The following is a 27,701-nucleotide window of genomic DNA, read 5'->3' as shown; positions in this document are numbered from 1 at the left end:
TCGTGGAAAGGGCAGCGCAGGAATGGACGATAAGGATGGAACAAAGACCAGAAGATTCAGGTCCCCTCACCATGCAATTCAGAAGAGCGGTTATGGACGCACTGCCAAGAGAAGTCAGGACGCAGCTGGAAAGCGACTGGCGCCTGGCAGCCATGCCAAAAGAAGAATTTAGACTGGCAGTGGTACACCACGTAACTCTGTACAGACAAGGGAAAGACAAGGAGGAGCAGCAGGAGAAGGAAGCGATAAGGAAGCTGACCCATGTGCAACTCCAGGAGGCAAAGGGGGCAAAGAAGGCAGTTACCCAAGCTCCGGTAATGCCTGCTACAGCCCCTACCACACAGCCACCACCACCGGTAGTGCAGCAACCTATGGTGCAACAACCAGTAATGATGCAGCCGCAACCTATGCAGCCCATGATGCAAACATGGCAACAAGCGCCATATGGACCCCCACAACAACAGCAACAGAGACAACAATGGTACCAGCCAAGAGGCAGAGGAGGATTCCGCCAGGGAAGAGGTGGACAAGGCAGAGGAGGCTATGGAAGAGGACAATACCAAGGCCAGCCGAGCCAAGGAAACAGCATTCAATGTTGGATGTGTGGAGGAACGGGACACATCTCCAGGGATTGCCCGACAAAGACCGGAGGCCAGAACAACCAAGGAGGACAGGCAAATCAAGGACAAATGCAAGGAGGGAACTATGCTCCCCAACAAGGGAGAGCCCCACAGCAAATGCAGGCACCCTCTGGCCCAGTCTCCCCTTACGGGGGAAACTGGAATTGACGAGGCCCAGAAAACCCAGGGGAGGGTCAGTTCCCCGCCCTGACAAGGGGAGCTGACGCAGAACCAATGCTGCAGGTTCTAATCGAGGGCATGGAAGTCAAATGTTTAGTGGATACAGGGGCAACATATACTTGTCTTCACCCAAAAGATGCCCAACACCTCCCCAGATCTTCAGGAAAGTTTATGAAGACGGTGGGTTTTTCGGGAAAAACGCAGCTAATTCCAATGACGGCTCCAGTATCGATCCAAATAGAAGACAAGGAAATCAGGATACCAGTCTTAATAGCAGAGCACACGCCCGTCAACCTATTGGGACGGGACGCACTGTGCAACCTAAGACTCCAAATTGAGTGTTCCCCAACAGGAGTACAAATAACAGGGCTGGCAACCCAAATGGCCCTAAGGATAAGTGCCCCAACTCAAACTGAAACTCACCAGGTCTACTGGATTGGACAATTGGAGCCAAGCGTAGAGCGAGTAGTCTACAACGAGTATGCTTTCCAAATAAACAGCCTTCATGCTCGACTGAGGACACCAAGATGCCCTTTTCATTGTACGATAAAATTCGACCAAACGCCAAGCAAGGAAAGGGAGGAAAGATGGCATAGGGACGTGAGTAAGTGGGGACGCATCCCACTCGACATACACGCACTGGTGGTGGCCAAGGAAGGAGTGGCCGCTGAGGTGAAATTTGCGAAAGGATGGGATCTAGGCTTGATCTTCGACATGCCCGGAACAAGGCCGCACATTACTCTAAGAGTGGCCAGAGGTCACAGAGCAAGAGAGATGGGCCCAGTGATGCTCAAGGCCCTGTGCGTCAAGTGGAAGGACACAGGGAATGATCGACTCCAAACGGCTATCAGTAAAGGAGGAGAGCCAATGTTCAGGATAAAATTGGACAACCAAGTCACCGTGTGGGGAGTCCCACAGATAATCGAAATCATGGACACAGAACCGCAGGAGAGAGAGGAGATACCCTATGTTGAAGGATGTCCATATGGGAATCAATTTTGCCTCTACCGCCTGTTCCCAGGAGCGGGGCGCCGCTGCTGGGACAAAACGAGACATATACCGTTCAGCAAAGAAGACGCGGAATGGAGCATGTACATGCGACATCTATCATGGTGCCCAAAGAAAAGGGAAGCACAACCAGCAGTATATCTCCCGGAGGAGGTTTATGACATACCCTACGTCAAGGGATGCCCCTACGGCAACCCATACTGCATGTATGGCCTGCTGGGAGGAGCAGGATATCGATGCTGGGATAAGGAGAACCATGTGCCCATCAACAAGTCCGACCTAGAATGGGAGGAATATAAGAAGTACTACCTAGACGGCGAGGCGGACAAGAAGACAGGGAGGCCGGGACCGACCCCCTGGAAAATGATGATGCTGCAAGAGGCGACAGAAACAGACGCCGAACGGGCAGAGAGAATATTGAGAAAAGTGCCGCCTGCGGTATGGTCACAAGGAGATGGGGACATAGGGCTGGTCAAGTCAGCAAGCCCTGTGGAGTTCAGGCTGAAACCAGGAGCGACGCTGCCTTTCCAGCCACAGTACCCCATTTCAGCAGAGGCAGCTGAAGGGATAAGAGGGACAATTGAAGACCTCCTGGGAGCAGGAGTCTTAGAGGAAGTCCCAAGCGCAAGGTGCAACACACCCATATTTCCCGTGCTGAAGGCGGATGGAGTGCGATGGAGAATGGTCCAGGACCTCAGACCCGTCAACGAGCGCATTGAGGACTATCCGGCGGACGTCCCACATGCCAACGTACTAATGACCAACATCCCGGCAAGTGCAACAACGTTCTCCGCCATTGATCTGGTTCAAGCATTTTTCACAATACGGGTGGCCCCTGCAAGTAGGGAATTTTTTGCATTCAAGTATCAGGGCAAGACGTTCCAGTACACAAGGCTCCCACAAGGGTTTAAGCACTCACCGCACATCTTCAACCAAGCCCTCAAGGAGGACTTAAAGCATATCACATGCCAAAGCACGATTCTGCAGTATGTTGACGATGTCTTGGTATGCTCACCGGACCAGGAAACGTGTGAAAGGGATACGGTCCACGTGCTGACCGTTCTGGCCGAAGGGGGGTACAAAGCATCAAGGAAAAAGCTACAATTTGCACAGCCCCAGGTGATCTACTTAGGTCGCCGGATTTCACATGGGCACAAGGGCATCGCCCCGGAACACATTGAGGCAATTGCCAAGGCACCGAAGCCAAACACGGTGAAGCAAATGATGTCGTTCATTGGACTCATAGGTTTCAGCAGCGACTGGGTGGAGTGCTATGAACAAAAGATAGCCCCACTACGAGCCATGATCGTGCAGGCTGGAACCAGCCACCTGAGGAATCGTCTCACATGGACAATGGACGGAAACGAGGCGTTTGAACGCATCAAAGGAGAACTACAGCAAGCACCTGCACTTGCACTGCCGGATTACGGAAGACCCTTCTATCTGTACGTGTCGGTCAGGAAGGAAACAGGAAAAGACGCATACATGACCGCAATCATGGCACAAACACAGTGCCATGGACGCGGCAAACAAGCAATCGCCTACTACAGCTCGAAGCTGGATGCGGTGGCCCAGGGCTACCCCCCATGCTTCCAGGGTCTTGAAGCTGTATATTCGGCTTACGTCAAAGCCTCTAACATCACCATGGGATGGCCAGTGGTGATACACACCAGTCACGCAATAGCACAGTTAGTGGAACAAGGGAAATTCTGTGTGACGCCTCAGAGGCAATTGAGGTACTACAATCTGTCACTCTGCCCAGATGTCACTATAAAGGCATGTGACACGGCAGGAAACCCGGCGGATCTCATCCCGCTTGAGTATGAGGGCGAGCCACATGACTGCGTGGCTGACTCAATCGCCTTCTCAAAACTGAGGGAAGACCTGCAGAGCGAGCCCTTAAGACAGGGAATCACCTACTTTGTGGACGGCTCTAGCCATAACTATGACAACAGGACACATGCAGGATTCAGCGTAGTGCAGATGACAGGTCCAGAAACATTTGCGACAATTATGAGTGAGCCATGCACACAACCATGTTCAGCGCAACTAGCTGAATTAAAGGCGCTGACAGCAGCGTGCTCTCTGGCGGAGGGACAGGATGCAACCGTACACACGGACAGCGCCTATGCCCACAACGTCTGCCATGTGCATGGCGCTCAATGGAAACAGAGAGGGTTCAAGAAATCGGATGGGAACCCCATCCAGCATCTGGAGCAGATTCAGTTGTTGTTAGCAGCGATGATGCGTCCAAAGACGCTGGCAATATGCAAATGCAAGGCGCATTGTAAGGGACAGGACTACATTACTCTAGGGAATGCACAGGCAGATGAGGCAGCAAAGGAAGCGGCGTTGGAGGCTAGAAGGTCAAATGCCGCCCCTAGATCTCCACAGGATAACGAACCACATAAAATACTGCTCAACAGGACGGGGCACAGCGTGCCCTGCCCTACAAAATGCCCCTACCCTTACAACACATGTATGTGGTGCTCCCAATGGTGCGATGACGACCACGAGCACCAGGTAGATCCCGTCTGTTGCGCGCTGTGCCAGAGGGCCAGTTGCCCCAAGTGCTGGGATAAGCCCTGTGAGGCCAGGTACTCGCCAGGCGTAATTGATCGCTTTTTCACGGCAACCGACACAGTAATACAAGCCCCAGTGGTTCGAACCTTGCCTGACGGACGAACGCTTAGAATTGTGGATCCCATGCTCACGCTTAGCGCTATCAAAGACGCACAGAGTGAGGCACCGCATGCCGAAACACTGCTGTGGGAGGAAAGGGGTGCGTCGAAAGGCAGGAATGGGGTGTGGAGAAGTCATGATGGAAGGGTGGTGGCCCCAAGTAGGCTCCTTGATCTCCTCATTCATGATGCGCATGATGTGGATCATTGCGCAAGGGGGGAGGTCAAGCGGCAGATACTTGACAAGGGGTTCTGGGCCCCATACCTTCAAGATCGCATCAATCACGTGCTAAGAAATTGCCACACCTGTGCCACACACAATTACAGAAACAACATAACAATAGGCATAGGACCACGGCCCCTGGGACACGTGCCACTCCCAGAGGGACCGTTCAAACACCTGGTAATGGACTACATCGACATGGGTCGAACGGTAAACGCGTACAAACACGTGCTGGTGATAATATGCCGCTACTCACGATGGGTAGAAGCCTGTCCAAGCCGAGGGCAGGACGAGAAAACGGTGATTCGATTCCTAGCAAGGGAAGTGATACCCAGGTTTGGGATCCCAGAAATAATCAGCAGCGACAATGGCCGAGCGTTTACGGCCAACACATGGAAGAAAATTGCGCAGGCGCTGTGCATCAAGACTCGGTTTGGTTGTGTTTACCACCCGCAGTCTCAGGGGATGGTCGAAAGGGCGAACGGAACGCTGAAAAATAAGATAGCGAAGATCGTCCAAAGCGCACATGACGATCCAAATCTGCCAAACTTAAATTGGGTTGACGCGCTACCAATCGCGCTGATGAAAATGCGTTGCGAAAAAAATCGAACCACGCACCTGACCCCGCACGAAATGGTGACGGGGCGGGCAATGCCCACACCACGGTTCAGAGGGGATCAGAGGCCTCCGCTGGAAATTCTAGAACAGGAAGTAAGCAGTTACATTAAACAGCTCTCTCAAGTTCACAGGGCAGTTTTCAACGAGCAGAAGAGAAGAGAAAGAGCTCGGGAGCGGAGGACTGAGCCCGGACCGATCCAAGTGGGAGACTGGGTATACCTGAGGGTGTTTAAGAGATCGTGTCTCGACCCCAGGGCAGAAGGGCCCTACCGAGTGACCCAGGCTACCCCCCGGGCGGTAAGAGTGCAAGGATCAGATTTGTGGTATCACCTTAACTCTTGTTACAGGGCGGTGCCACCAGAAGGAGCGAGAGGTCCAGAGGAGGTGGAAGACGATGACGGGGACCAGGGCCCGCCAGAACCCCCACCAGACTCCCCCGGGGAGGATGATGGTGGTGGGGAACAAAGGGGAGGACCAGGTGCGCGTAGGAGTACGAGGCGGAGGATACTGCCGGCTCCTGCTGATGACCCTGGGCGGAATGTACCTAGGGTGCCTGTTGTTTTCCCTCCCCTATCTATGCCTACAGGTGCTGGCGATGCTGGAGCCGAGCCAGGCTCGAGGATGGGAAGGCGACATCCACCTGAAGTGGGAGCCACTCCCGAATCCCAAGTATCCAGACCTGCCACCGCCTCGACCAGCGGTGATCCACCAGCTGACCCCGCAGCCCACTCTCGGGCCGCGACCACACCCGACCTCACGGGGAGTGACGCCGAAGAAACGCCGAGGCCGGAAGAAGAACCGCCGCCACCGCCACCACCACACCAGCAAGGGAACGACACCATCGACTTTGGGGACTTCTACGCCGACTGGGATTACCCATACCCAGCCGACGCCCCCGCGGACGACCAAACTGGAGCACAGCCATCCGCCGCAGAGATTGCCGAGGCCCTCGACGCGCTCAGGCTACCCGCTGTCCTTACGCCTCCCCCCCGGACACCTCCTCGACAGGGCTCGCAACTTCCTGCGGAGCCTGTGGAGAGGCCGACGGACTCAGGGCACACCACGGGTGGCCCCCACTTCGGGGACAGCTACCCAGGGACCAGCCAAGAGACAAGACAAGTACTCCGAGGGATCGGCCTGGATGACTCCCTCGATGCCCACTGGACGGGGGGCTTCGAGGAGGCCATTGATTGGCCTCTCCGGAGATTCCCAGAGGACGACGAAAGCGACGAAGGGAACACGGACTGCCGCCCCCAATAACGCTCTGCGAGGGGACGGAGAGGAGCTGCTCGACGACGGTGCCCTAGACACGAACAATATTCTGTACATAGGGGGATCAGGAGATGAGATGCCCACCCTAGAGTCAGAAGCATCGGGAAGTAACGAATACATCCCGGTGCTGGACAATGCAACGACTCAAAGCAAGAATGAGAGCAGAAATGTAAATAGTACAGGCACGCTTCCAGAAAACCTGTCAAAGAACCAGACTGAGGGGACTCAGGCCAAAGAAAGAAGAAAGAGATCAACAAGCGCTCTGGCGGCGTGGGAGGACAATTCATGGATGCAGTGGGCCAAGTACACAGCAAAGACAGTGAAGCCAGAAGGAGGGTGTTATGTGTGCTCAGCAGTGAGACCCAAGCTGGCCATACTACCAGCGCCAGGAAGTGGAGAAGAGGATGCGGTATATCGAGCGTCGGGAAGGCAGTACAAAGAAGACAAGCTGTCTCCCTTTGCATGTCTTGAGCTATTAGGAAATGAGAAGTTACGTGAATGGTGGACTGGTATAGGCCCCTCTTCTGCAGAACGAAGAGAAGGAAAGGAAACGCACAAGAGACAAGAAAATGAGGCGAGATGTGCAAAAGACTACCCAGGCATAGGAGCCAGGGTAGCAAGGAAAACACACCGCGTTTATGACATACCGGAAGACGTAGAATTTGAATGCTTTGAAGTACCCCCCACGGAAAACACACTCAAGGGAGGTCCGACGGATGTAGGAACGTTTGAAGGACGCTGCGCAGCAAAATGGGTCCACGAATCCACCAGCCTCTCGTTTCGCCTGGAAGAGAGAAGCGAAAACGGGAAAAGGATTGGAGTCGAAGCAAACAGCACGATGCTAAGGGTAAACTGGATGAACGAACGGGATGTTCCGCTGGCAGACTTATGGTGGGCCTGTGGAAGACGATGGGGACTGCGAAACACCCTTCCGAAATACTGGAGGGGAAAGTGCGCAAGGGTCACCCTGGCCCAGCAAACCTACATAGTCCCCTGGTCAGAATGCGACTCAACATTGAACTCGACCGGCCCAGGGCACAACCAGCAGACACCCGTAGAAGGGAACCTGAGGAGAAGTCGGAGGGGCGCCGACGATGGAGTATATATGGACATGTTCGGACAGCCCCACAACGTCCCGAGACAGTTCAAAGCACGGGACGAGGTGCTCGCCGGATTCGAAGCCGCCATCCCCGTCTACGGAGCATCCATAGGCATCGCCAAGAATGTTCAATGGATCAACTACATCCACTACAACGCCCTACGGTTCATGAATGCCACAATGGATGTGTTCAACGCATTTGATAGAAGGCTGAACGCCACCACAAAAATGGCAATGGAAACCAGGATAGCAGTGGACTGGATGCTGGCAAAGGAAGGTGGAGTGTGCGCAATCGTCGGGACAGACTCGTGCTGTACGTACGTCCCGGGTGAAGACGAGAACATGGATGACTTCACAAACGCGATGAACAGGCTCAAGGCCGTCAACAAGGAGGCCCACGAGAACTCTGGATTGGCACCGACATTTGCTGGAATCCCGGATATTTTTGCCCCCGTAACCCAGTGGCTAACGGACACCTTTGGGTCATGGGGGGGTAAGATTGTAGCATTTCTGGGAAAGTTATTGTTCGGAGCAGCCTTAGTGGTAGGAATGTTTTGCTGTATTACTCAATGTTGTGGTAAGGGTTGCTCCAAAGTGGTCGCTAGACAACTAGTGGTCCAAAACGTAAGGATGCCCTGGGACGAGGAGGATGCGAGTGAGAGGATCCTTTTAGTACAAACTAGTGTAGGACGAATAATGGAAGACGAATTCAACGAGGGTTACATAATGGAAAGCGACTTCCTCGCCCGGATGCGGGAGCAGGAGCGGAAGCAGGGGCAGGAGTTTCCTCCCCCGGAGTTTCCTCTCCCGGATATGCACGAGTAGCGGTGGGGTCCTGCGAGTCACCCACCTCTACACACACACTGACGCACACTCACATACACAACACTGACAGGTAATTCACAAGGCACGTGACTGCACGCCCAGGTGACAGAGTCAAGATACTAGAGTCAAGGGGTATTATGGGCTGTGACCTGATACGAATAGGTCGCCTTAAGTGATCTTGAATTCAATTTCATCTTAGTGCTTCGCTATACATAAACGGTAACTTAGGTTTTATGGAGGTTTAGCCCTCCACTGCAAGGCCATCCAAATCTGGATAGACGTAACCAAAAGCTTGCTACTAGAAGTGATCACCTCACCCCAGGTTACCGCACGCCGGACCTGGCCCGCCTAGTGGTGTGGCAGGTGTGTGGCGCGGTCAGCGCTCGAGGACGGGTACGACCCCATTGGCCAGCAGGGGCAACCTAAGGCAGAGCATGGCGGCCCGTCCCCTCGGTGTAGCGCGCCTGCGGCCGGCGTGCTCACCCATTCTCACGCTAGTGTGAATGCCCGGAGGACTCCGGAGGAGAAAGGGGATGACGATGCGAGTAGCAAAGGGGGGTGTAGTGTGACGCCTAAAGGCCAGAAAAGGGCCATATATATCACTTACTACTAAAGGAGCCATTAGGGGATGGGCAAGTGACGAGTAGGATCATGAAGTTGTTATGTAATTCCGATTTGGCACCGATGGCCGTTGCATGAAATTTCTTTTATGCTCAAAGTGACTAGCACATTAGCCGCTTTGGGGACAAATCCGTCTCGGGTCCTAGCCATATGTTCATAACAAGGAATTGGTCGTTCACTTGCTCCAGACGCCCGGGGCTCTTGATTTACTATTTACTCACATACATAAGGTCTGCAGGACCCAGGCGCCCGAGTAGGGTATAGATGAGTGACGAATCAGGCCGCACCAATGCCCTGCATTGAATGCCATGAAGCACGGGGTTTTTACCTAACCTCGTGTACTTAAGGTGACTGGTTGAAATATATGAGGTTTCAGGCCACTTTTGGGACATATACGTTTCGGGTTCCAGCCATTTGTGTTATTCCATAAATGGGGAGGTTTCACAGCGCGTTCTTAAAAAACGAGCAATTGGTCTTTCTGTCACTTGATCTGGGCGTTCAGGGCTTGCTTACCGATGTTATTTACTCTCGTATGGGCAGTAATGCCAACACATTTACTACTAGTTCTGACATAAGGTTTAAGTTTGCAGTACGGTTTGTAGTAGTAGACACCATCCCCCTGTAACTCGCTCGTGTGCACATAGCCTGAGGTGTCATAACAATATACAGGGTTATGACACACTCCTCTGTTTAAATGATGCTTATGCTGCATAGTGAGGCTAATTTAGCCTCAAAGGGGGGAATATGTGGTGACTTTATCTAGACATAATAATAATAATAATACTTGTGTGTGTACTGGTCCATTAAGAAGACCTTCCATTTAATATGAAAACATTGTTTGTGCAGCTGCTATGCAAACATTTACTGGAAGTCATGAGACTGGACGGTCAAAGGCTAAGAGTGGAAATAAACAAAACAGGGCCTGGGGGAGAAAGGTGCTTACCAGAAGGGCAGAAATAGAAGGGGCTAGCAGAAAAGGAGAAGCAGGGACTTCCAGAGAGAGGAAGTGAAACCAAAGTTGAAGTGACACCTGGAACCAAATCAAAACGTACCCTGCCTGGCAACAGATTACACATAGAACCTGGACACATGTATTCTGCCTAGCAACACACATTTTTTAATGTTTATATGAGGAGGAGTTTCCACCAATATCTCAAGTCCCAAAACGCTCTGATTGGCTAAAAGGGGCCTGGTGACGTTCCTGGGGATAGGAACGCCTCTCAGGCCCCCAAGAGTATAAAGGAGAGAGCTCAGGCACATTCAGATCAGATCTCATCGGGGTAGCAGCTGCCACTCACCACTCTATTGCCTGACGGTCCAGTCCTGACGCTGTTTGGATTGTATTATCACTGCAATACGGTGAATAAAGGATCAACAGTCTTCAGCTTCTCTCGTCTTGGTGTTCTCCTTCGGGTCTTTGACATCAGAGTGCTAGTTGGATTGGAGGTTTTTGGAAGTGGATGATTTCCACGACAATACACAGAAATTCTTCTCACACTTCCTTCGCCTTCAAAGTCATCAAAGTTAAACATTTATTTATGTATTATTATTAATATCATCCTCACCAAGTCGTGTTAATGTTGAAGCTACCATACATGATCATCTTCAAAAACAGTCAACAAAACAAAAAAGTTATAGCCTTGAAGCTAATCTTCTTTCCACTTTTCCGACCTACGGTCAATCCATCGAAAACCTCTGTAATGATTAGTGCCGTTTTAAAAAAAATTAGGTTTACTTTTTTATTATTATTAGGTTGCCTCTGTGTAATGCTTTACCTTAACATACGGTCGTGTATGCTAGGTTTTGCTCATAGATATATCTATGGGTTTTGCTTATGAGTTACCGTCATAGACAGTAAGGTGGACTGAGCTTCTTATCCAAACAATACGGTTATCTCCCTACGGCGCGAAAGAGAGATTACGTCAAAGCTAGCTTCCCTCCAACCGAACAAGCTAACCATTCTTCTTACGGGTAACCAACGTTACGGACGAGGTAGTGGAGTCTGTTTTGCCTTTGTAGTGTTTATGTGGATTACACCGAGGCTACAATATCGGCACAGGATATATGTTATATGAAGTTATGGTATTTCAAAAAAATCCTAGAATGAATGGACTTCTATGGTAGTTAGCAGAGAGGTGGTCCCTCCAGCCTACGTCGATTCTTCTACTTCCGGGAATTCGCCTGCCCCCTTGGTTCTGAGTTGAAGCGTGAAACTTCTTCTTCTGTTTCTTGGAAGATGACTTTTTTGAAGTATACCGCCACCAACTGTACAGGAGTGTGTAATACCATGAACGTCATGGAGTCTAGACTTATGTTAATAAAAAAAAAAAATGAGAATAATTGTACTCTTCTCATTATACCAGTATTATTAAGATAAATAAATAAAGCTTTAAGTATCTCCCTTGTCATGCCCTTTTCCTCAAGTATAGATACAGTCGGTTAAGACGTTCGGAAAGGTTACCGCCCCCCACGAGGGGGGAAAGCATGCTAACCTCACACAATGGAAGTCAATGGGCGAACTAGCTAACAGTTAGACTTTATACATTCGTTTTACATTCAGGTGGAGTTCAGTTTGTTTCTGAACACAATAATTTGAAGGAATTGTGTTTACTTAACTGCCCAGTGTATGCTAACAACTTAATTCACCCTCGATTGCCCCATGTTGACGGCACATTTCTCTGGAAGCTATATTCAATGGTAGCATCATTAGGTTGCTAACTGGTTAACTTTATATTGTCAGTGTAACATAACCAACTGGTACACATTACTTGTTAAAACTATTCCCACGGCCATTGTAGGGAATGTGCATTCATGTGAGAATAAATTCAGATGCAACTTACGAGTATGTGATGTTAAGGCAAAAGGGTTAGCTTGCTAAACCGAGCTACACAGTCCGGCCATTGAAAGCAGTTCTACAATGAGTACACTCGAGACAGTTCTGGCCGTTTAACTGGAATTAGCAAAATGAGGGAACTTAATGTTACCCTTAACCTCCTTGACACACAGATAACTCTCAGTTGAAACGTGTTTGTGCCGTTTAGTGATGTTTGCTAAAAGATTTAATATTTTTATAGGTGCTTTGTCTACTCAAGCCGGTGCACCTCCATTAGATTACATGCAATCGAATGTTTTCCCCCTTGGGGGCTTTTCAGCCACGGTAACCACAGCAACTGGGGGCGGTAACCACGATCATGACTAGTTGCCGGACTGTATGTATAGTGTCCCAGTGACGCCACTTCCGATAGACTTCATGGGTCCTTTCGGCTCGGAAAAAATGCATGGGTGTCTATGAGAGAAAAGTTGCTATTTTCTGGTCCCAGTCGTTTCATGTCCCTGATAGCAAATATGTTGTTTGTAAATTAAAATGATGTTTTTTCATGCAAAACGTTTGACCGTTTGTTGTGCTGTTGTTCAGATAAAAGCTGCAGCGAAAACAAACATGAAAAAGACTACGTCGCGTTGTTGACGTCGCATGGTCACTCGTTCTTGCAGTGATAAATTTAACAAGATGCCGGTGTGTTTTGTCCCTCAATGTGCCCATTCCAGCAGGAATGGTTGTTCCTTCTTCCGTTTTTCCAGGAAATGCAAGGACCAAGACTCTCTGGCTAAAACGGATCAGGTAAGATATATGTTTTGAGCGAATTTATCAAATATAATATAGCTGCTGGTCAGCTAGCGGCTAACAATGGGAGTAGCTGCTAAGCTAACTTTAACATTACATTACAAGTTTAGCCTTCATTCTCATCGTTTCAGTACATCCATATCCTTACTACACAGTTGGAAGAAAAAGAGTGAACGTTCTGCTATTGTGTGGATTTCTGCATGGTGTGATGATCCAGGTGTTTTATGCACGATTGCTCAATGTGACACGTTAGCATGAAAGAGTACAGGAGTACTGTCCCGCTCAAATTGAAGACCTTCAAGTCTGTGCTCCTAGTAGCAATCAGATATTCACTAGTCATATTTTTATGACCAGGTGATCGGAGAAAACCACACAATTCTAAAGTTCCCCTGTTTCAACTGACTGTAAAGGCAATGATTTCAGAGAAGTGATGAATGTAGTGATAAAAGTTTGTGAGAAAGTAATGATAACATGTATCCCCCCCCCCCCCTTAATCCATTCCTGTAATTTTACACAATGTATATACAAAAAAATAAAATCAAAATCAGACAGATCAGGGAGAGTTTGAAGTCAAAAGGGACTGGCAGCCAGCCTTGCATGAAATTCTTCTAGACTGTCAGTTGCATTGAGGGGTAAGGCCAATGACACAAATTATTTCTGTTAGTGATTTACTATATAAACGAGTGTGAATCAGTCTACAAAGAATGAACCAAGAAAATGGATTTACTCTTTCCTTTAACTAATGTTATCCTTTGATCACCTTCTCTTTTCTCAGGAACATTGGAACCCCCCACCCTGGACTGATGTACACAGGATTTTTCAGGTTACGTGTTCTATTAATTCAATCAGCAGTTCTTTTTTCTTAAATATAATTCACCACCCCATGTCTAGAACATTTCACACAATATGAGAGCTGTGTGGTGGTTCCTAGTGCATAATGATGTGTGATTTTTTTTTATTACAGTATTTCATGCATATTATTATTTAACCATCAATCACACCAACAATGCAACAGTGTAGCTTTCAAATTGAGTGTTTTAAGTGTGGTTTGACCATTTTTTTTAATCAAGGTTTGTTTTCTATATTCTCATATCCTCAGCACCATCGTACCCTCTTCCAGTGTCCTGCTTGCAAATCAGCTCCTTGGATTTGTACACCATTTCAAATAAATTAAGTTTACTGTAATGATCTCCAGCTGTCTTTCTTTGAATAATAATAACTGGGGGCGGTAAAAATGTATATAGAAAAACAAACAGACTTTTAACAGAGCACACATGTATTTATTACCAATGCGCAAAATAACAAGTAATTTACATTGCATTACTATTTTCAAATTATGATTTAATAGGATACATTACAGCATTGGTTCTCAAACTGGGGTCCGCAGCATGTGGTCATCATACTTAAGATGAGTGTAGAGCCCAAACGCATTGTGCTCATTTTGCCAAATTGTTGTCGTCATTGTGGCAAATAAAAGCAATGATAGGAGACATCTTCTGGCACACCACTGGAAGGCACGATGATGCAACTCACGGTGAGGATGATATATTCGCCGTCCTGGCACGAGTCTAGAGGGGAAAGAAAAACTATACACACACATAAGGCTCTACAAACATAACAGCATTAATGAATAGTTGCCTATGGCATACTCAAGGAAACATGAATAAAAATATGATTGAACTGTGGTCTTTGCTGTTTATGGCAACTAGAAGCAATGAATAGGATACATCTTCTGGCACACCACTGGAAGGCACCATGACGCAACTCATGGTGAGGATGATATATCCGCCGTCCTGGCACGAGTCTAAAGGGGAAAGCAAAACTATACACACACATAAGGCTCTACAAACATGATATAACACAGCGTTAATGAATAGTTGCCTATGGCATACTCAAAGAAACATGAATAAAGATCTGATTGAACTAGGATCTTTGCTGTTTATTTAAAAGAGAGAACAAAAACAGTAAACAACACAGACAAGTACAACATAGGACAAACAACAGTGACACTGACAAACACTAGAAATGACCAGTAATGTTTTTACCCATTTTGTTTTGTAGACTAGCTGACAGGGAGCCAAATACCAACGACAGGGTGTGTGGTTGCCATTTTCCAGATGGAAGGGATGATGGCCCAAGTGTCTTCCAGTGGTCAAAGGCTACTACCCCCAGCCAGCCGACCCAGTCATCCCCTGAAGACCATACCTATTGCAAGGTGGTAGTGGATCCTGACCAGGGACTCACTGAAGGAGTGATGGAGCCAGAGGACGGTGTGGCCCAAGACTCGATGATGGAAGTCGAGATGGAACTGGATCCTGACGAGATTGTGGCCCAAAACTCCAAGCCGGTCCCATCTTCCTTATCAAGGCCACCCATCTACCATCCAGCAGGCCTTTCGGATGAGGTCATCCGAATGGAGACTGGCCTACCTGACAAGGCCATGTTTGGGTGGTGGGTCTGGTGGAGAGATTTGAGGGTTCCATCGTTTATGCAGCAGGTTGGACGGGGGAAAGTATTACCATAGAGTGCCAGGTCTTCATGGCACTGATGAAGCTACGCCAGAACTACACCAACCTGCACCTGGCACAGCTGTTCTGCTGCAGTGGTACCACAGTGGCGAATGTGGTGAAGACAATGATACATCTGCTCCACCAGGTGCTTTTCGGGAAAATGATGGCAACTGTGCCCAGTCTGCAGAAGAACAGGGAGAGTATGCCGGCTTCATTTATACCCTCAGCCAGCAACTGCAGAATGATTATAGACTGCACAGACATAAAGGTTGTCGCTCCCAAAGAGATGGACAGGGCCAAGCTGATGTACTCAGCGTACAGGGGGATGCACTCTTGCAAAGTGTTGATCGGCGTTGCCCCTAATGGCATGATTACATACTGTAGTCCGCTGTTTCTGGGATCTACCTCAGATAAGGCCATTACAGCCCAGTGTGGCCTACTGGAGCACCTGGAGGCAGGCGACATGATCATGGCAGACAAAGGCTTTTTAATATCTGACCTCTTGCCAGAAGGTGTCTCTGTCAATATCCCGCCTTTTCTTAACAGGGGAAAATTCTCTGAGAGCGAGGTGAGGGCAACCCGGGAAGTGGCGCGGAACCGAATTCATGTGGAAAGGGCCAACGCACGGATAAAGGATTTCCGAATCCTTAATAAGATCCCCACCCACCTACGAGGCTGTGCCACTGTGCTGGTCCAGCTGTGCTGCTCCTTGGTGAACCTGCAACATCCATTAATTAGAGAAACCAGCAGCTCTCTTTCTGCTTGCAGCAACTCTCACGCCCCCACACCCCCCACCCCCCTTCCGTGAGGATGGAGAGTGGTTTGAATAAATGGTTTGAATAAATCCAGTTACTACCAATAAATCCACACTTTACCTGAAAATTGTGTCTGTGTCCATCTGTCCAGGTTGGGGGGTTTAGATGTAGATTTAAAAGAGAGAAGGGGATCAAAGCAGAACATTATTAATTTAAAGAAAAGTAAATCATTACATCATAACAGAAACCATGCGTTATTGGCCCTTAGAGCATTAATCAGTGCAGAGGAATTTCATGCAATACATTATATACAATATACATTATATAAAATTTTGGTATGACAAAAATGACTGTCTGACTGTAGTCTGAATCACTGAATTCCTAATTAACCACACCTTGGTACCTTATCTGGATCATTGGCTTCCCTGAGTACAGGTACTGACAGGAAACGCGACGGGAACGCTGATCCAATGTTTCCCAAAATAAATGGAACTCGAACAAAATAACTGATTGAATATAAAAAGAAAAACTATTTACAATATGTACATGTTCAGTCCTCTCTATTGACCAACACAGGGAGGATGTGCTGTCTGTAGAATTCCTCCAGAGCAGCTAGGTGTTGTCCCCATGCAGGGTCCTTGGGGATGGGGATGATCACCGCGTCCTTTGTGGTCCACACCACAAAGAAGCACATGTCCCGTTCGGTGAGGTGGAGCTGACCTTGGACCTGGTGCCAGTAGGGATGGCTCTTCTTAAGGGCATAACCCTGGCCCTCCGCACACAAACAAAATGAAGACACCTTCACAGCCTCAGCCATGGTGGAGTTTCGCTGACTGTACGGGCACTTCACTTCAAGCAGGGCTGTAGGTCCGACGAAACCATCAGGTGACGCTCCCAGGATGCCTGATCTGCTCACACAGAGCCCACAGTCAAGCACCTCCAGCTGATAAGCCTGTTTAAAGGCTTTCACCCCTTCTTGCTCGTTGGTCACTCCCCAGTTGACCGAAAGCACACCATCCAAATTCTGTCCCTCAAGCAGCCTCTTCAGTAGGGATGGTCCGGGAGAAGCAGACCGCCGAGACAGAACTGCTCCAAAGTTGCTTGCCGTCAACCGCCCCTGCCTGTGCTGCTGCCATTCGGGATTGTTTCGTTGTCCCACGGTGGCAGTTTGGATGGCCAGACATTGCTCCTCAGTGAGCTCTAGTGCTGCCAGGACTCTCTCCATTCCCTGACCCTTGAACTCCCTCACCAGCTGAGGTACAGTGGTTCTGGTGACAACAGCCATGTCATCCCACACTGCACCCCACAAAGTGCTGACCGGAACCAGTCCACGTCTTCCTCAGTGATGTCTCTGGCAAGAGGGTTGTATGTCTCATCCTCCTGGGGATACAGCTCAGACAGTGGCAGCGTCCGAGGTTTCACCACAGCCTTCTTCCACTGACACTCCACATCGGTGCCGCTCAGTTCACGCATTGCAAAAATGCAAAGCGTTGCAGCATGGCTGCATTTAAAATCCCCCACTGGGCATTCACATGAGGACCTCAAAATGCTGCCATCGTCTCGCAGGGTGATCTGTTAAAACAACAAGAAGTGGGTAGACGTATTGATTAACTAAGTGGATTACAACAAGCAACTTGTGTATAAAAATGAAATGTGTTCTTTGTAACAGGCTGTCAGACTGCTCAATGAACAACCTGCCTCCCCCCCTACACACACATACTTCCAACCCCCCTTATTTACATTACTCTACCATAACCACCATTAATAAATTCAAAGTGGACTGCATTGCTGCACTGTACAATACTTACCATCTATTGCAGATGCACTAGCACTGTTGCAGTTTGTGTGATGTTATTTATATTATTTATTCTTATTTATTTTCATTAGATTATCTGGATTTATTTTTATATTGGGTAGGATATACTTGAATGCCAGTGGTGATGGTGATGCTCCAAACAAATTTCGTTGTTAACTGTGTTCAACATTGACAATACATATCTCAATCTGAATATGGGTTTGGATATAGCTAACAGTAGCTCACCACCTGCTTAAGAGTAGCTCGCCAAAGGGCCAAAGTAAATGTAAATCTCTTTATGAAACCAAATTCAAACAACCTGCCCTGCCTGGTATTACTGATTCTTGTATGTAAGACTGCATCAATAATACTGATAGTAAATAGAGTAGCTCTCTACCACGTTGATTTTGTAGTAGCTGTCAGAGGAGAAAAGGTTGAAGACCCCTGATATAGAAGGTTTACTCTGGTTTAACGTTCTCTGTGGGAGCTTCATTTGGCTAGCTGCTAGCTTTATTTCGACGCTAGCTAACAGGCTAGTTAGCTAATGGAGTTCTACTCACCAAAGCCTTGTAACTCCGATCCCTGCGGCTGGCGTGGACAACACCAACAATCTCTCCGTTGGCATAAGAGAACCTCTCCACATGCCCCGATTTATAGTGGTTTTCTCCCCGATCTATGCTCTTTTCCTGCCCTTGGAAAAAGGTGGTGAAGTGGAGAAGAGAAATATTTGTGTTTCCAAACTATTGCATTTGCAGTACTAATCACTTCACTCAGGTCATAATGAACCATTCCTACTGTTGTGTAGTTTAACTGTCAGTCCCCATCGTCAGGATACAGCTATGGTACAACTAAGATACAAAGAAAAATGACCCAGCTAAATGGACGAATATTAAGTGTCATTTTTTAATTCACTTCAGTTGTCCATACCTTTGTTTTCACCGAGTTATCCCCAGCCAGATGTGGCCGCAATGTCGAGAATATGGTCAGAAAAATCTACCGAGAAGTTTAGAAATTTGAGTATGGAAAAAGTATGGAATTTTGAAATGGAAAATGTGTAGGAACCCTGTATATAGCTTCCAGAGAAAGTTGTCGTCAACACTGGGCAATCGAGGGTGAATTAGGTTGTTAGCATACACTGGGCAGTTAAGTAAACACAATTTCTTTAACTTATTGTGTTCAGAAACAAGCAGAACTCCACCTGAATGTAAAACGAATGTATAAAGTCTAGTGAGTTCGCCCATTGACTTCCATTGTGTGATGTTAGCATGCTTTCCCCCTCATGGGGGGCGGCAGAGCCCGTTTACGGAGAGCCGGATCACTCCCTATTAACTCCATTGTACCTGCAATCTGTTGCAGTTCCGCTAGGGGCGATCACGAATAAGTGCAAAAACAATGGGGGTCTATGGAGCTTGACGGCTAAATTTGTCTCTTGCACCTGGTTGTCGTTGAAAAATTGAAGATTTGATTGTGGTTTCTGCTCAATATGGATTATAGGTCAAAAGTTGAATGAACGGGTATTTATGTTATTTTGATTTCTTACAGGTTGGGTCGTTGTTGCCCACAACACACTAGCTTTCTGCTAATGAATGACGTCATTGACACATTTGATAGGCTTTTTAGAATAAATAAGTGACTCAAAGAATATAATACTCAGCGTGTGTATTTTCTCTGCCCCCTCTTTCGAATGCAACATTCAAATTTCTGTTCAAAAAATTATATTCCAAGAAAAGTGGATTTTGAGGGGTACAGCTCCATAGATCTCCATTCATTCTGCACTTATTCGTGAGCACCCTCACGTAGAACCAGAACAGGAACTGCAACAAGTTCAGAAACCGGAAGTTTCCAGAGAGTGGCGGTTCTCCCCTTATTAGACATTCTCTGCCTATTCTCTGGTACCCTTGGCCAGAGCCCGTCTATGGAGAGCCTTGGCACTTCCTATTAAAGGGGTTGGAAATAGGACCTCAGGATTTTGGAAATATGACCTCATTTCCAGGTTAGCAAGTACATATAAGTATAAGTTTAAGTATATATACTCTTTTGATCCCGTGAGGGAAATTTGGTCTCTGCATTTATCCCAATCCGTGAATTAGTGAAACACACTCAGCACACAGTGAAGTGAATCACACACTAATCCCGGCACAGTGAGCTTCCTGCAAGAACAGCAGCGCTCGGGGAGCAGTGAGGGGTTAGGTGCCTTGCTCAAGGGCACTTCAGCCGTGCCTACTGGTCGGGGTTCGAACCGGCAACTCTCCGGTTACAAGTCCGAAGCGCTAACCAGTAGGCCACGGCTGCCCTGATATGCCCCGCCCTGAAGTGTGATATTTATCAGTGGAGACTGTTTTCAACACATTTCATCCAGTCCTTAGACCCCATTTACACGAAGGGAAAACGCAGATATTTCCCTGCGGTTTGGCCTCTCGTTTACACCAAAACCCCGTTTTTGTCACAGAAAACGATTATTTCTAAAACCTCTGGCCAAAGTGGAGATTTCTGATAACGCCGGTTATGTGCTGCCGTGTCAACAGGGATAAACGGCGTTTTAGCTTCTTAAACGTCACATTATGCGCCAGAAAATCCTTAACGTCATGTGAGCGCCTGATGTTTACAGTTTCTTTGGCTACTGATCAGGATTATCATGGATGCTGTTAAGGTGCTACTAATTTTTACTTTTGTGCAAACGCTTCTGGCCTGTTTGCATTTGCAACAACTGCTCTACATGGAGGAGCAGAGGCGAAGGATCGCACGGAGGTCAGCATTTTTACTGCTCGTGTTAGTCAGACTATCGATGTAAATGTCTGAGTTGATTAATAATGTTATAAATTAAACTAACCTTGCATAGGCTGCGGCAGACTGATATTACCTAGACTACCAAGGAAGCCGTTTTCCATGACAATCACACAAATAATATATTTACCTGCCGTTGTCACTCATTGTTACACAAACAAAGTAGCCTACATTGCACAAATTGCACAAAATAATCAACAACTATGGCCACGTTAGATAGCATGTTTCTGACTTTGGAGATGACGACGAGGAATTTGTGTTTACTAACGAATCATACTTTTATGAGCCGGAATACACGGACAAAGAACTGAGAGAGAGGGATGCCCAAAGGGCAGAAAGGGAGAGAATGTCTGTAGAGACGGTCCCCGCTGGAGCTGTAATAACGTTAGAGAACCAGGACAGAACATAACTGGAGCTGGACACTAGTTTTCAAGATCTAGATGTGTCTGGCCATAGCGCTTCCCGAGACAGACCAATCTGATTGTGTATTGAGACATATTTGTCATTAACGTTCCTCTTGTGATTTCTCCAAATGTAAATATGCTATTGTATTTATGTAGAGGAATGTGTGACCCTTTCTGAGGATTTGAACTTCCTGGCAGCAAAGTTCCTCCCCATCACAACTATCAGCCAGGCCTGTCTGGAGGAGGGTGATGGGTTACATGAGGCCATAGCAAAGACTGAAAACTGCAGGTACTTGTGTTTGTGTACATAGTCATCATTTGACTAGAAAGGCTTAGATTTGACCGTTTATTACAGTAGACTAGGTTGAATATCAGATAATGTGACACCCCTGGGCATTTTTGAGTAAAGTTGGCAAACAGACTTTTCATGGGGTATTTTTTCTGCAGAATCCATTTTTGCTGTTTGTCAAGCTGTATCTTTTATGTGAAACTCAGTAGAGCGCAAACCCCAATATGACCTCAGAAATGTCAGGTTATGTGGCAATTAAGAAACTTGTATGTGACCATGATAATTGCATTCTCATTGTTGTCATGGAAATCAACCTGGTCTACAATGCCTCCACCAAACTTTAACGTTTACTATACATTTGCAGGAAGACACTGGGACACCTCCTGACCACCATGGAGGCCAACTGGGACAATTATGACCTGGCCACTCATGACCTTGGTCCACAAATCTTGAAGGGCACCTTTGCCCTGATCGACACCTGTCTGGCTAAAAAAAAAAAATCTAAATTTTGGAGACCCAGAAATAAAGTGAGATATTGATTGTACACATTATTTTTATGTTCATCGTTATACTGCATTGATGTACTGCATATTCTCTCTTATTCTCCTACCATTGAGACACACAATCAACCTCCAACCTTAGCACTGTTCATCCAATAAAATCAGTCCTTTGAGTGGAGTCTGTTGTGTATCCTTGTTCTTCTTTTTAGTTGGAAGTTCTCATGCTTTGTTATTTTCATTCGTGGCCTATATGCATCTAAAGCCACATTTTTCTTTTTTTTGGACACACTGGTGAAGTTACTGAAAGCCAGCTTGTGTGCTCTTTGTACAGTGTTATTCAGGTCATGGCTTGGCTAGAAACAATCTGAATTGCACCACTCTAGTAGTGCAATTCGGGCAGCCGTGGCCTACTGGTTAGCACTTCGGACCTGTAACCGGGGGGTTGCCGGTTCGAACCCCGACCAGTAGGCACGGCTGAAGTGCCCTTGAGCAAGGCACCTAACCCCTCACTGCTCCCCGAGTGCCGCTGTTGATGCAGGCAGCTCACTGCGTCGGGATTAATGTGTGCTTCACCTCACTGTGTGTACACTGTGTGCTGTGTATGTTTCACTAATTCACGGATTGGGATAAATGCAGAGACCAAATTTCCCTAACGGGATCAAAAGAGTATACATACTTATATACTTATACTTAGTAGGTCTGTCAACATAGCATGTATAGACGTTTTCTGTTCAGCTTCAGGCTTTTGTGACTGCGCTGTGTTTTCTGAGTGTGTGGGTAGCTCTTGAGGTTGGAGGATATTTACAACATGTATACAGACACATTTTTCTCTGTGACTATTTGCTGTACACGTGCATGAAGTTGGAGTTTTCAGACTGACAATACCAATGCTTCCATCGCTATGGAAGACGGTTACATCATGGAGTTAGAGGAACTATGAGCAAAGGTTCAAACTAGCAGCTGATCCGATGTGCTATATGGAAATCAGACTGACAATACCATATGCTTCCATCGCTATGGTTACATTGTCATCATTTTTGTGGTACAGTTGACTGTTGATTCCTTATTCCTTTTTCTGCTGTATGTCACATGTTCCTAATGTCCATCCCTCTCCTCTGTGCCTCTTTACTAAAAATGATGTGCTTACACAGGTTACCCCTTCTGATACTTTCGTAATCACACATAAAGTCTAACCATAACTAAATCGACTGTGTAGCACTTGAGTATAGATTTTACAGAACATTTTCCATTTTTCGTCAATGTTTAAGTTTGAGCCGAGACCCTTTTCAAACATGACTGCAGCTTCCTTAGCAGCAGGTGTCCACTTTCAGCCTTCCCGCTTCTGTGAGGTCATCCATGTCACCGCAGTATTGGGCTTCTTCGCAAAACTCGGAAGTAGCGAACAGCGGCCATTTTGTTGATATACTACTAGGCAACGCGTTGATCAGCTGAGTATGCTCGCAGCTGATCAGCTGAGCGTAGTTATGGCTTCCTCTCGTCGGTATCAAGACAAGATAAGCTTGATTGTCATGGACCCATATCTGATAAAACCCATATATTTCAGTAAAGATCCGTCATTATTGCCTGGAGTAACTTATCTGGATATTTTTAACTATCTTGTTCATACAGTATCCGCATACACATCGCAGGAGCTTAAGGCATTCAAGTCGCTTGAGTCTTATAACTATTTCATCTCTGGAAAGGTCGGCGACCTTATTACATTTTTGTTCAACCAACAACGACATTGTCAAACTTTGTCGTGATCGCAGAGGTACGTATGCTAATGTTTGTTTCAGGACCACAATCCAGCCTCCCCTCACCCCCCAGTCCAACCACACCACCCACACCACCCACAGAGGGGGCCACTACAGACATGGTGGAGGAGGTCATTGTGGAGGACCAGGTCATCTGACTATTCAAATAAACACACAGTCATTGCATTTCACTTGCATAAAATCATAACACAATAACTATAATAACAGTAATGGTAATAATAATACAAACTAAAATACAAACACTACACATATACTGACAGCTATATGCTCTTGCATTTCAGTACTGCTTCCACTTACCTCCATAGACCATTGGTGACTGTTTCCTCGAAGAAGGGCTACACTATGTTGCTGGCTGGTTGGTCAGGACCCTGCAGCAGGAACAAACCATCCAGGACTGCCATCACTGTGAGGTACTGCCATCACTGTGAGGTACTGCCATCACTGTGAGGTACTGCTGCTGGGGTCCACGTGGCACCCAGAGGAGCACCCGCTTCACTCCCGATGCCTTCCACAAGGTTCTTAAATACGGTGAGGGTTCTTGAAGAGGCGTTTGGCAGAAACATTAAGACCTTCTGGCCAAGGAGTGGGGTACGCCAGAATCTGGAGAAGACGCTGGAGGAGACAGAGGCCTTCAATGAATTCTTCGTGGAACATCCGGAGCATGCCAGCTTGATAGAGGCAGTCTCCATCCGGAAGTTCACCATGTGCAGGCTGGGGGCAGAGTTCTTTGTAACCAACTACACAAAGGTGACAGAGAAAAAATTATCTGCTTTCACAAGTTGAAGTCATTGTTGTTGTTTGTTGTTGTTGTTGTTTGTTGCACATTATCAAAATAACAAAACATTTTTTAAAAAAATACAATGATAACTAAACTTGAATGCAGACTTCTTCAAAGTTTGACTATTCTGCAATCGTCAATCATCTTTCCATGTCTTTTCTTTATCTTTTACATTTTGGCTTTCCAATGAACTGCTTTGATAACATGATGTATAGTTGTTGTTTATAGAACTTGGTGCACAATTTACACTTTTAAAAGACACTTTTAAAGATCAACTGTTTCTGCAAGGGTGCTAACCATAGATAACCAACCATTCGACTGAAAAAAGCTATATAATAAAACTGTTTGTTAACACTTGTAAGTTAAAAATATCGAAAACCGATCACCTTTTTAAATGTATATAGTTCAAAATCTTGGAGTCCCCAACGGAGCTTTTAAACGTAAAAGTCAAAACTGTTTTAGTTAGAGTGAGCTGTAGATAATGTTATATAGGAACGTCACATATTACCTACCGTCACGTATGTCCAACCTCTTACGTGTATGTGTCACTTAATATTCATTTCTATACAAACCAAGACGGCGGATTCCTAAAGAAATGCAAGCACCCACACCATACGTATATCTAAATTATCTATGTACCAAAAATTACATTTTATCGTGACTAGAAGAGCTGTAAACAGTGTTGTAAGACTGCGTGTACAAATCCGCTTGGAGCTCCAGTAGAATATTGAATTGCTGACGAGAAGTCTCGGGCTAACTGTTGATGTGCTGTGAGAAAGGTTGGGAATAAGCACCCACCAGCCTAGAGTTCTCAACGGGCCTAAAAATTACAACCCGACCCGACCCGGCCCGGCCCGTGGCTTTTAAAGACACATCAACATGAATTATCTGCCCGAACCCAGCCCGCGGCCCGACGTAAAACATATAGCTTAGGCTACGTTTTGACTGTTAAACCCTGACTTTATTTAGGTGAAGATTCAACATATTAGCGTGACAATTTACTTAACTGTGATTTTCTCCTCTTCTGGCGTATCGTGAAGGAAGAACCATGCCAACTTTGGATGCGGTTATCTTAGCGATACTTTTTGCAATAGGCCTACCCCTGATACACATATCGTTGGAAAGCTTAGTTTATGGCCGTTCATGTGAGCACAATAACTTAATTTTGTAAATTTTACCAAAGCGACTGGTTTTGCCTTGCATGGTCACATATTTCATCAGCACCTTGCATTTTGAGGATTGCACATAACCTGTAGAATTTCCATCAGAATCCAGCACCACTCCAAACACTTTCCAGACCTCTGATTTCCCCACTCCTGTAGTAGCGACGGTGAATTCACCTGCGGCAAGTTTAGTCTACTTTTCATCAACTCCATCTCCTTCTCCAGGCTATGGCGTGCACGCAGCGTCTGCCCCTGCCCCTCTCCATGATGCACGTTGCACGTAGCAGCAGGCTTTCTTTACGGTAAACAGCTGCGAAGATTAATATTTTTTTTTTTCACTGAGCAGAAAAGATTAAGCCCGAGGTCCGACCCAACCCGAGTCATTTGCTTATATTTTCGACCCGAACCTGCGGGTCCCGTCGGGTTTGTCGGGCCGACCTGATCCGTTGAGAACTCTAAGCCCAGCACTAAACTCCGAGCGTGATAAACAAAATCGGATATTTCAGGCAGTAAAAGCCCCGGTAAGAACCAAACTAGATTTTGGTACAAATCTACACACCTATGGCTACTGAAAAATGTAAGGTTCATTTAGCAAATGTTATTTTGAAGTATTAAAAAAAGACAGACGTAAGGTGCGTCAGCCGTAAAGTGGTCCATCACGCGTGACGTCATTTGATTTTTACAAAAGCCGTATTTCATAATAATCATCTGAGTTTAAAAATACTGACTGTGCCGTTTGTGCGGGTTCTCCATTCTGTTTTAATACACGATTGCATTTCTTTTACAAAAAAATTCTATCCAAAGAAATGTAGGAATTTGTGGTGCAGCTCCATAGGTCCCGTTTCATTATGGACTCGCCCGCTAGCGCCCCTAGATGCAGTACCACACCGGAAGAGTTCCGAGAGTGAAAGTTCTCCCCTTACTAGACATTCTCTGCTTTAGGTCTCTATCAGGAGTTAGGCTAGGTAGCATAGTTTAATGGTTAAATCCTAGCGACCAGCTGTGTTGACCTTTTAAATGTAGTGTTTTATATCTTGTATTTAGTATGTGTTGTGTGGATTACCTGTGCTTTTTTGCCCTGTCTCTGCCACTCTGGGGAAGAGGAGTTGGGGGAAGAAGACAAACCCACTGCTTGACTGTACACTGTATGTCATCTTACAGAATAAAAGGCTGCAAATTCACCATCATGTCGCGTCAGTCACTCAAAAAGCAGCAAATCACATCGCAGAGCGCATTCCAACGGTCACAGTGGCAGAATTATACTTGCTCCAGTTAGTATTACTGTGCTGAAAAGTAAACAGAGAAGCACACTCCAATGGGGATACCTAGAAGTGTAGTAGCCTTGGTAATATCAGTCCGCCACTGCGTTGCTTATATGCCTACTACCAACTTCAGGGAACAAAGTATAACTATTGCAACGCGATGCAAGGGTAGTTTTTTTTTCCAACATTATTCTATTAACATAGATATTTACATCGATTGTTGGAATTGCTTCGGGTGTACTTTGTTGGAGTGGGTAAGACTGTTTTTAGTGGCAGGTTAACACATACTGATGACTTGCGCTAGCCTAGCACCTGCGAACTCTGCAATTAGAAGGACTGGATGAAACGTGTTGAAAACGGTCTCCACTGATAAATATCACACTTGCTAACTTGGAAATGATATGTCCAAAATCCTGAACCACCCCTTTAAATGCAAGCAAGAAACATGTTTGGAGTGGAGTGTGTGGAGACCGATGTTGTAAAATTCTAAAAAATAGATTAAGAAAGCCACTCCTATGGAAGTGCTATATGCTATAATGTATATATAATGCTATAATGATGCCGACCCGAAAAAAGTGGCCAAATGCAGCCAAAAATGTTGTCCATGTTAATCAGAAGCCCACCCAAAACCTCACATTCCTCCTTGGGATCAGGGTTAGTTGGATTCTGGACACGTTAATTGTGATCAAATGTCTTGTTCCCAACTTTTTCCCAACTATGTGATGCCTCTAGAGCCATATACAAGGACTTTTCCTTGAAATAGCACTTGTCTAAAATAAACATTTGTAATATATAAAATATTTCTGTTGATTCAAAAGTATATCACAACATTAGATGATAATATATATGATTTTGGATTTATAATACATTTTCTTTGCCACAAAACTATTAAACATGAAATTAACACAGAAAGGGGT

General features: G+C 46.5%; 1 protein-coding gene and 1 long non-coding RNA gene across 1 annotated transcript; one reads left to right on the top strand and one right to left on the bottom strand.

Moving 5' to 3' along the window:
- Nucleotides 1-27,701, bottom strand: part of LOC121718854 (zinc finger protein 665-like) — a 1,212,449-nt gene that overhangs the window by 96,018 nt on the left and 1,088,730 nt on the right.
- Nucleotides 3,471-6,780, top strand: LOC121719106. Its single transcript, XR_006034168.1, has 3 exons — nt 3,471-3,480; nt 5,421-5,423; nt 6,694-6,780. It is a non-coding gene; the product is annotated as an uncharacterized LOC121719106 (long non-coding RNA).

Source organism: Alosa sapidissima, chromosome 9 (genome assembly GCF_018492685.1).
Source record: "Alosa sapidissima isolate fAloSap1 chromosome 9, fAloSap1.pri, whole genome shotgun sequence".
Classification (NCBI taxonomy): domain Eukaryota; kingdom Metazoa; phylum Chordata; class Actinopteri; order Clupeiformes; family Clupeidae; genus Alosa; species Alosa sapidissima.
The sequence above is the reverse complement of the archived record's forward strand: the minus strand, read 5'-3'. Positions and strand labels throughout refer to the sequence as shown.